The 8,184-nt window shown below is 39.4% G+C and overlaps 1 non-coding gene across 1 annotated transcript; it reads right to left on the bottom strand.

The window, feature by feature from the left end:
- Nucleotides 1-231: 231 nt before the first annotated feature.
- Nucleotides 232-335, bottom strand: LOC112761418 (small nucleolar RNA R71). Its single transcript, XR_003181811.1, has one exon. It is a non-coding gene; the product is annotated as a small nucleolar RNA R71 (small nucleolar RNA).
- Nucleotides 336-8,184: the final 7,849 nt, after the last annotated feature.

Below are 8,184 nucleotides of genomic sequence, written 5' to 3'. Positions count from 1 at the left end.
GGACTTTCATCTGAAGATCCTTTTCAGTTCTTAACTGAATTCTTGCAGATATGTGATACTGTTAAGACTAATGGAGTAGATCCTGAAGTCTACAGGCTCATGCTTTTCCCTTTTGCTGTAAGAGACAGAGCTAGATTATGGTTGGATTCTCAACCCAAAGATAGCCTGAACTCTTGGGATAAGCTGGTCACGGCTTTCTTAGCCAAGTACTTTCCTCCTCAAAAGTTGAGCAAGCTTAGAGCTGATGTTCAAACCTTCAGACAGGAAGAAGGTGAATCCCTCTATGAAGCTTGGGAAAGATACAAACAGTTGACCAAAAAGTGTCCTTCTGACATGCTCTCAGAATGGACCATCCTGGATATATTCTATGATGGTTTATCTGAGCTATCAAAGATGTCACTGGACACTTCTGCAGGTGGATCCATTCACCTAAAGAAAATGCCTGCAGAAGCTCAAGAACTCATTGACATGGTTGCTAATAACCAGTTCATGTACACTTCTGAAAGGAATACTGTGAATAATGGGACGCCTATGAAGAAGGGAGTTCTTGAAGTCGATACTCTGAATGTCATATTGGCTCAGAATAAAATATTAACTCAGCAAGTCAATATGATCTCTCAGAGTCTGCATGGAATACAAGCTGCATCCAACAGTACTCAAGAGGCTTCTTCTAAAGAAGAAGCTTATGATCTTGAGAACCCTGCAATAGCAGAGGTGAATTACTTAGGTGAACCTTATGGAAACACCTATAACTCAACATGGAGAAATCATCCAAATTTCTCATGGAAGGATCAAAAGCCTCAACAAGGCTTTAATAATGGTGGAAGAAACAAGTTTAGCAATAGCAAGCCTTTTCCATCATCAACTCAGCAACAGACAGAGAACTCTGAACAAAATACTTCTAATTTGGCAAACTTAGTCTCTGATCTGTCCAAGGCCACTGTAAGTTTCATGAATGAAACAAGGTCTTCCATTAGAAATTTGGAAGCACAAGTGGGCTAGCTGAGTAAAAAGATCACTGAAATCCCTCCCAGTACTCTCCCAAGCAATACAGAAGAGAATCCAAAAGGAGAGTGCAAGGCCATTGACATAAGTACAATGGCCGAACCCAATGAGGGAGAGGAGGACGTGAATCCCAAGGAGGAAGATCTCCTGGGACGTCCAGTGACCAATAAGGAGCTTCCCTCCGAGGAACCAAAGGAATCTGAGACTCATCTAGAGACCATAGAGATTCCATTGAACCTCCTTATGCCCTTCATGAGCTCTGATGAGTATTCCTCTTCTGAAGAGAATGAGGAGGTTACTAAAGAGCAAACTGCCAAGTTTCTTGGTGCAATCATGAAGCTGAATGCCAAATTATTTGGCATTGATACTTGGGAAGTTGAACCTCCCTTGTTCATTAATGAACTAAGTGATCTGGATCAACTGACATTGCCTCAGAAGAGACAGGATCCTGGAAAGTTCATAATACCCTGTACCATAGGCACCATGATCTTTAAGGCTCTGTGTGACCTTAGTTCAGGAATAAACCTCATGCCCCTCTCTGTAATAGAGAAACTGGGAATCTATGGGGTGCAAGCTGCTAAAATCTCACTAGAGATGGTAGACAGCTCAAGAAAACAGGCTTATGGACAAGTAGAAGATGTTTTAGTAAAGGTTGAGGGCCTTTACATACCTACTGATTTCATAGTCCTGGATACTAGAAAGGAAGAGGATGACTCCATCATCCTAGGAAGACCTTTCCTTGCCACAGCAAGAGCTGTGATTGATGTTGATAGAGGTGAAATAGTCCTTCAATGGAATGAGGACTCCCTTGTGTTTAAAACTTAAGGATCTCCCTCTGCAACCATGGAGAGGAAGCAGAAAAAGCTTCTCTCAAAGCAGAGTCAACCAGAGCCCCCACAGTCAAACTCTAAGTTTGGTGTTGGGAGGCCACAACCAAACTCTAAGTTTGGTGTTGAACTCCCATATCCAAACTCTAAGTTTGGCGTTGGAAAGTCTCAACAAAGCTCTGCACATCTGTGAGGCTCCATGAGAGCCCACTGTCAAGCTATTGACATTAAAGAAGCGCTTGTTGGGAGGCAACCCAATGTTTATCTAATTTTTATTTTTATTATTTTTCATGTCTTTGTAGGTTCATGATCATGTGGAGTCACAAAATAAATATAAAAATTGAAAACGGAATCAAAAACAGCAGAAGAAAAATCACACCCTGGAGGAGCATCTGTCTGGCGTTCAGCGCCAGAACAGAGCATGGTTCTGGCGCTGAACGCCCAAAATGGGCAGCTTCTGGGCGCTGAACGCCAGAACAGGCATGGTTCTGGCGTTCAACGCCAGAAATGGCACACAAATGGGCGTTGAACGCCCAAAATGGCCACCAACCTGGCGCTGAACGCCCAGAGTTGGGTACAAAGGCATTTTTACATGCCTAATGGGTGCAGGGATGTAAATCCTTGAACACCTCAGGATCTGTGGACCCCACAGGATCCACTCAGGATCTGTGGACCCCACAGGATCCCCACCTACCTCCACCCACTTCTTCTCACCACTCTCTTTCACACAACCCCATAAACACTCTTCCCTAAAGAAACCCCTCACCAATCACCTCAATCTCTCTTCCCCACTAAACCTTTCCCACCCAAACCCACCCATATGGCCAAACCAATACCCCCCCTCCCTACCCTATATAAAGCCCTCCATTCTTCATCAACTTCACACAACACACCCCTCTACACTCCTCTTGGCCGAAACCACATCTCCCTCTCCCTCTCCATATTTCTTCTTCTTCTTCTTTTATTCTTTTGTTTATTGCTCGAGGGCGAGCAATATTCTAAGTTTGGTGTGGTAAAAGCATAGCTTTTTTTTTTTTCCATTACCATTGATGGCATCTAAGACCGGAGAATCCTCTAGAAAGGGGAAAGGGAAGACAAAAGCTTCCACATCCGAGTCATGGGAGATGGAAAGGTTCATCTCCAAAGCCCATCAAGACCACTTCTATGATGTTGTGGCCAAGAAGAAGGTGATCCCCGAGGTCCCTTTCAAACTCAAAAGAAATGAGTATCCGGAGATCCGATATGAAATTCAAAGAAGAGGTTGGGAAGTTCTAACAAATCCCATCCAACAAGTCGGCATCCTAATGGTTCAAGAGTTCTATGCCAATGCATGGATCACCAAGAACCATGATCAAAGTAGGAACCCGAATCCGAAGAACTATGTTACAATGGTTCGGGGAAAATACTTAGATTTTAGTCCGGAAAATGTGAGGTTGGCGTTCAACTTGCCAAACATGGAAGAGAACGCACGCCCCTACACAAGGAGAGTCAACTTTGATCAAAGGTTGGACCAAGTCCTTATGGACATATGTGTAGAAGGAGCTCAATGGAAGGTTGACTCCAAAGGCAAGCCGGTTCAACTAAGAAGATTGGACCTCAAGCCTATAGCTAGAGGATGGTTGGAGTTCATTCAATGCTCAATCATTCCCACTAGCAACCGGTCTGAAGTTACTATAGACCGGGCCATCATGATCCATAGCATCATGATTGGAGAAGAGGTGGAAGTTCATGAGATTATACCTCAAGAACTCTACAAGGTGGCTGACAAGTCCCCCACTATGGCAAGGTTAGCCTTCCCTCACCTCATTTGCCATCTATGTTACTCAGCTGGAGCTTTCATAGAAGGAGACATTCCTATTAAGGAAGAGAAGCCCATCACTAAGAAAAAGATGGAGCAAGCAAGAGAGCCCATTTATGGAGCTCAAGAGGCGCAGGAAGCTCATCACCATGAGATCCCGGAGATGCCTCAAATGCACTTTCTTCCACGAAATTATTGGGAGCACATCAACACCTCCCTAGAAGAATTAAGTTCCAATATGGGACAACTAAGGGTGGAACATCAAGAGCACTCCATCATGCTTCATGAAATAAGAGAATATCAAAAAGCAATGAGGGAGGAGAAACAAAGACAAGGAAGAGACATAGAAGAGCTCAAGGACATCATTGGTTCCTCAAGAAGGAAACGCCACTGATGAGCGGATAATTTATACGCTTTTTTGGCATTATTTTTAGCATGTTTTTAGTAGGATCTAGTTAATTTTAGGGATGTTTTCATTAGTTTTTATGTTAAATTCACATTTCTGGACTTTACTATGAGTTTGTGTGTTTTTCTGTGATTTCAGGTATTTTCTGGCTGAAATTGAGGGACTTGAGCAGAAATCAGATTCAGAGGTTGAAAAAGGACTGCTGATGCTGTTGGATTCTGACCTCCCTGCACTCAAAGTGGATTTTCTGGAGTTACAGAACTCGAAATGGCGGGCTTCCAATTGCGTTGGAAAGTAGACATCCAGGGCTTTCCAGAAATATATAATAGTCCATACTTTGGCCAAGAATTGACGACGTAAACTGGCGTTCAACGCCAGCCTTCTGCCCAAATCTGGCGTCCAGCGCCAGAAAAGGATCCAAAACCAGAGTTGAACGCCCAAACTGGCACAGAAACTGGCGTTCAACTCCACAAATGGCCTCTGCACGTGCAACACTCAGGCTCAGCCCAAACATACACCAAGTGGGCGCCGGAAGTGGATTTATGCATCAATTATTTACTCATGTAAACCCTAGTGACTAGTTTATTATAAATAGGACCTCTTACTAGTCTTTTAGGCATCTTTTGATCACCTTAGGATCTTAGGATCATCTTTGAACGCATTGTTCTTAGATCAAGGGGGCTGGCCATCTCGGCCATGCCTGGACCTTCACTTCTGTATTTTCATACGGTAGAGTTTCTACACTCCATAGATTAAGGTGTGGAGCTCTGTTGTTCCTCAAAGATTAATGCAAAGTACTACTGTTTTCTATTCAATTCTTCTTATTTCGCTTCTAAGATATCCATTCGCACCCAAGAACGTGATGAAGGTGATGATTATGTGTGACGCTCATCATCCTTCCCCCTTATGAACGCGTGCCTGACAAACACTTTTGTTCTACATGAATTAAGCTAGAATGAGTATCTCTTAGATCTCCTAACCAGAATCTTCGTGGCGTAAGCTAGAATGATGGCGGCATTCAAGAGAATCCGGAAGGTCTAAACCTTGTCTGTGGTATTCTGAGTAGGATTCAATGATTGAATGACTGTGACGAGCTTCAAACTCGCGAGTGCTGGGCGTTAGTGACAGACGCAAAAGGAGGGTGAATCCTATTCCAGCATGATCGGGAACCGACAGATGAATAGCCGTGCCGTGACAGGGTGCGTGAGCATATGATTCACTGAGAGGAGGGGATGTAGCCACTGACAACGGTGATGCCCTTGCATAAAGCCAGCCATGGAAAGGAGTAAGACTAATTGGATGAAGATAGCAGGAAAGTAGAGGTTCAGAGGAACGAAAAGCATCTCCATTCACTTATCTGAAATTCCTACCAATGATTTACATAAGTATCCCTATCCCTATTTTATTATATAATATTCGAAAACACCATTATCACTTTATATCCGCCTGACTGAGATTTGCAAGGTGACCATAGCTTGCTTCATACCAACAATCTCCGTGGGATTCGACCCTTACTCACGTAAGGTATTACTTGGACGACCCAGTGCACTTGCTGGTTAGTTGTATCGAAGTTGTGACAATTATGAATTAAGATCAAAGCACCAAGCTTTGGAGCCATTACCAGGGATTGTTCGAGCCTGGATATCACAATTTCGTGCACCAAGTTTTTGGCGCCGTTGCCGGGGATTGTTCGAGTTTGGACAACTGACGGTTCATCTTGTTGCTCAGATTAGGTAATTTTCTTTTTGTTTTCTTTTCAAAAATTTTTCAAAAAAATATTTCAAAATTTTCTCACTTGTTTTCGAAAATAAATAAATAAATAAATAAATAAATAAATAAAATGTTTTCAAAAAAATTTAGATTCAGAATTTTTAAGAATGAATTCTAGTGTTTCATGAAGCATGTGAAGCCTGGCTGGCTGTAAAGCCATGTCTAAATTTATTTGGACTGAGGCAGCAATTTGTTATCAAGAGCAAGCTAGTTGGAGCTAATCCACCTGCTACTGTTTCTGATCTACATGCTAAAGCTTGGCTGGCCATTGGCCATGTCTAGTGTTTTGGACTGGAGCTTTCATTGAAAGCTTGGCTGGCTAGTGAGCCATGTCTAATTCCTGGACTGAAGCTTTAGACTAACATGGCAAGATTCCTGGAATTCATATTAAAAATTTTGGAATCCTTATTTTTCTTTTAATTTTCGAAAAATATAAAATAAAAATCTAAAAAAATTAGAAAATCATAAAAATCAAAAATATTTTATGTGTCTTGTTTGAGTCTTGAGTCACATTATAAGTTTGGTGTCACTTGCATATGCATCTAGCATTTTTCGAAAATTTCATGCATTCATAGTGTTCTTCATGATCTTCAAGTTGTTCTTGGTAAGTCTTCTTGTTTGATCTTGATGATTTTTTGTTTTATGTTGTATAGTGTTTTTCATATGCATTCTTGAATTCTTAGTGCCTAAGCATTAAAGAATTCTAAGTTTGGTGTCTTGCATGTTTTCTTTGCATTAAAAATTTTTCAAAATTGTGTCTATGATGTTCATCATAATCTTCAAAGTGTTCTTGGTGTTCATCTTGACATTCATAGCATTCTTGCATGCATTCATTGTTTTGATCTAAAAATTTCATGCATTGCATAATTTTCATATTTTTCATAAAAATTCAAAAATCAAAAAAAATATCTTTCCCTTTTTCTCTCCTCAAATTCGAAAATTTGGATTGACTTTTTCAAAAATTTTTAAAATCAAGTTGTTTCTTATGAGTCAAATCAAATTTTCAATTTGAAAATCTTATCTTTTTCAAAATCTTTTTCAAAAATCAAATCTTTTTCAAAATTCTTAGTTATTTTCGAAAATTCAAAAAATATTTTTCAAAAATATTTTTCTTAATTTTTTTCATAAATTTTCGAAAATAACATAACAATTAATGTTTTGATTCAAAAATTTGAAGTTTGTTACTTGCTTGTTAAGAAAGATTCAAACTTTAAGTTCTAGAATCATATCTTGGGATTTCTTATGAATCAAGTCATTAATTGTGATTTTAAAATTCAAATCTTTTTCAAAACTAATTTCAATCATATCTTTTCAAAATATCTTCTCATCTTATCTTTTTCAAAAATATCTTTTCAAAATATCTTTTCTAACTTCCTAACTTCTTATCTTTTTCAAAATTTTTTTCAACTAACTAACTAACTTTTTGTTTGTTTCTTAACTTTTTCAAAACTACCTAACTAACTCTCTCTCTCTAATTTTCGAAAATATCTCCCCCTTTTTCAAAAATTTCTTTTTAATTAACTAATTATTTTTATTTTTTATTTTTGATTTCAAAAATTTTTCGAAAAAATACTAACAAATTTTCAAAAACCAATTTTCAAAAATCACTAACTCCTTTTTCAAAATAATTTTCGAAAATTATCCCTCCCCCATCTCATTCTATTTATTCATTCATATCCTAACATCTCATTTCACCTCCTTCCATCCTCACAGTTGTGTTTCTTCCATTATATTACATTCTTTGTCTCCCCCTCTTCTTCCACTCACAAAGGGATCCCTATACTGTGGTATAAAGGATCTCTATTATTATTATTATTATTTTTCTGTGCCTTCTTCTTTGTCATATGAGCAGGAGCAAGGATAAGAACATTCTTGTGGAAGCAGATCTAGAACCTGAAAGGACTCTGAAGAGAAAATTAAGAGAAGCTAAAATACAACAATCCAGAGATAACCTTTCAGAAATTTTCGAACAGGCAGAGGAGATGGCAGCCGAAAATAATGATAATACAAGGAAGATGCTTGGTGACTTTACTGCACCTAATTCCAATTTACATGGAAGAAGCATCTCCATTCCTGCCATTGGAGCAAACAATTTTGAGCTGAAACCTCAATTAGTTTCTCTGATGCAGCAGAACTGCAAGTTTCATGGACTTTCATCTGAAGATCCTTTTCAGTTCTTAACTGAATTCTTGCAGATATGTGATACTGTTAAGACTAATGGAGTAGATCCTGAAGTCTACAGGCTCATGCTTTTCCCTTTTGCTGTAAGAGACAGAGCTAGATTATGGTTGGATTCTCAACCTAAAGACAGCCTAAACTCTTGGGATAAGCTGGTCACGGCTTTCTTAGACAAGTACTTTCCTCCTCAAAAGCTGAGC

Source organism: Arachis hypogaea, chromosome 16, assembly GCF_003086295.3.
Source record: "Arachis hypogaea cultivar Tifrunner chromosome 16, arahy.Tifrunner.gnm2.J5K5, whole genome shotgun sequence".
NCBI classification, from domain to species: Eukaryota; Viridiplantae; Streptophyta; class Magnoliopsida; order Fabales; family Fabaceae; genus Arachis; species Arachis hypogaea.
Note: the sequence above shows the minus strand (reverse complement) of the source record. Positions and strands in the feature narration are given on the sequence as shown.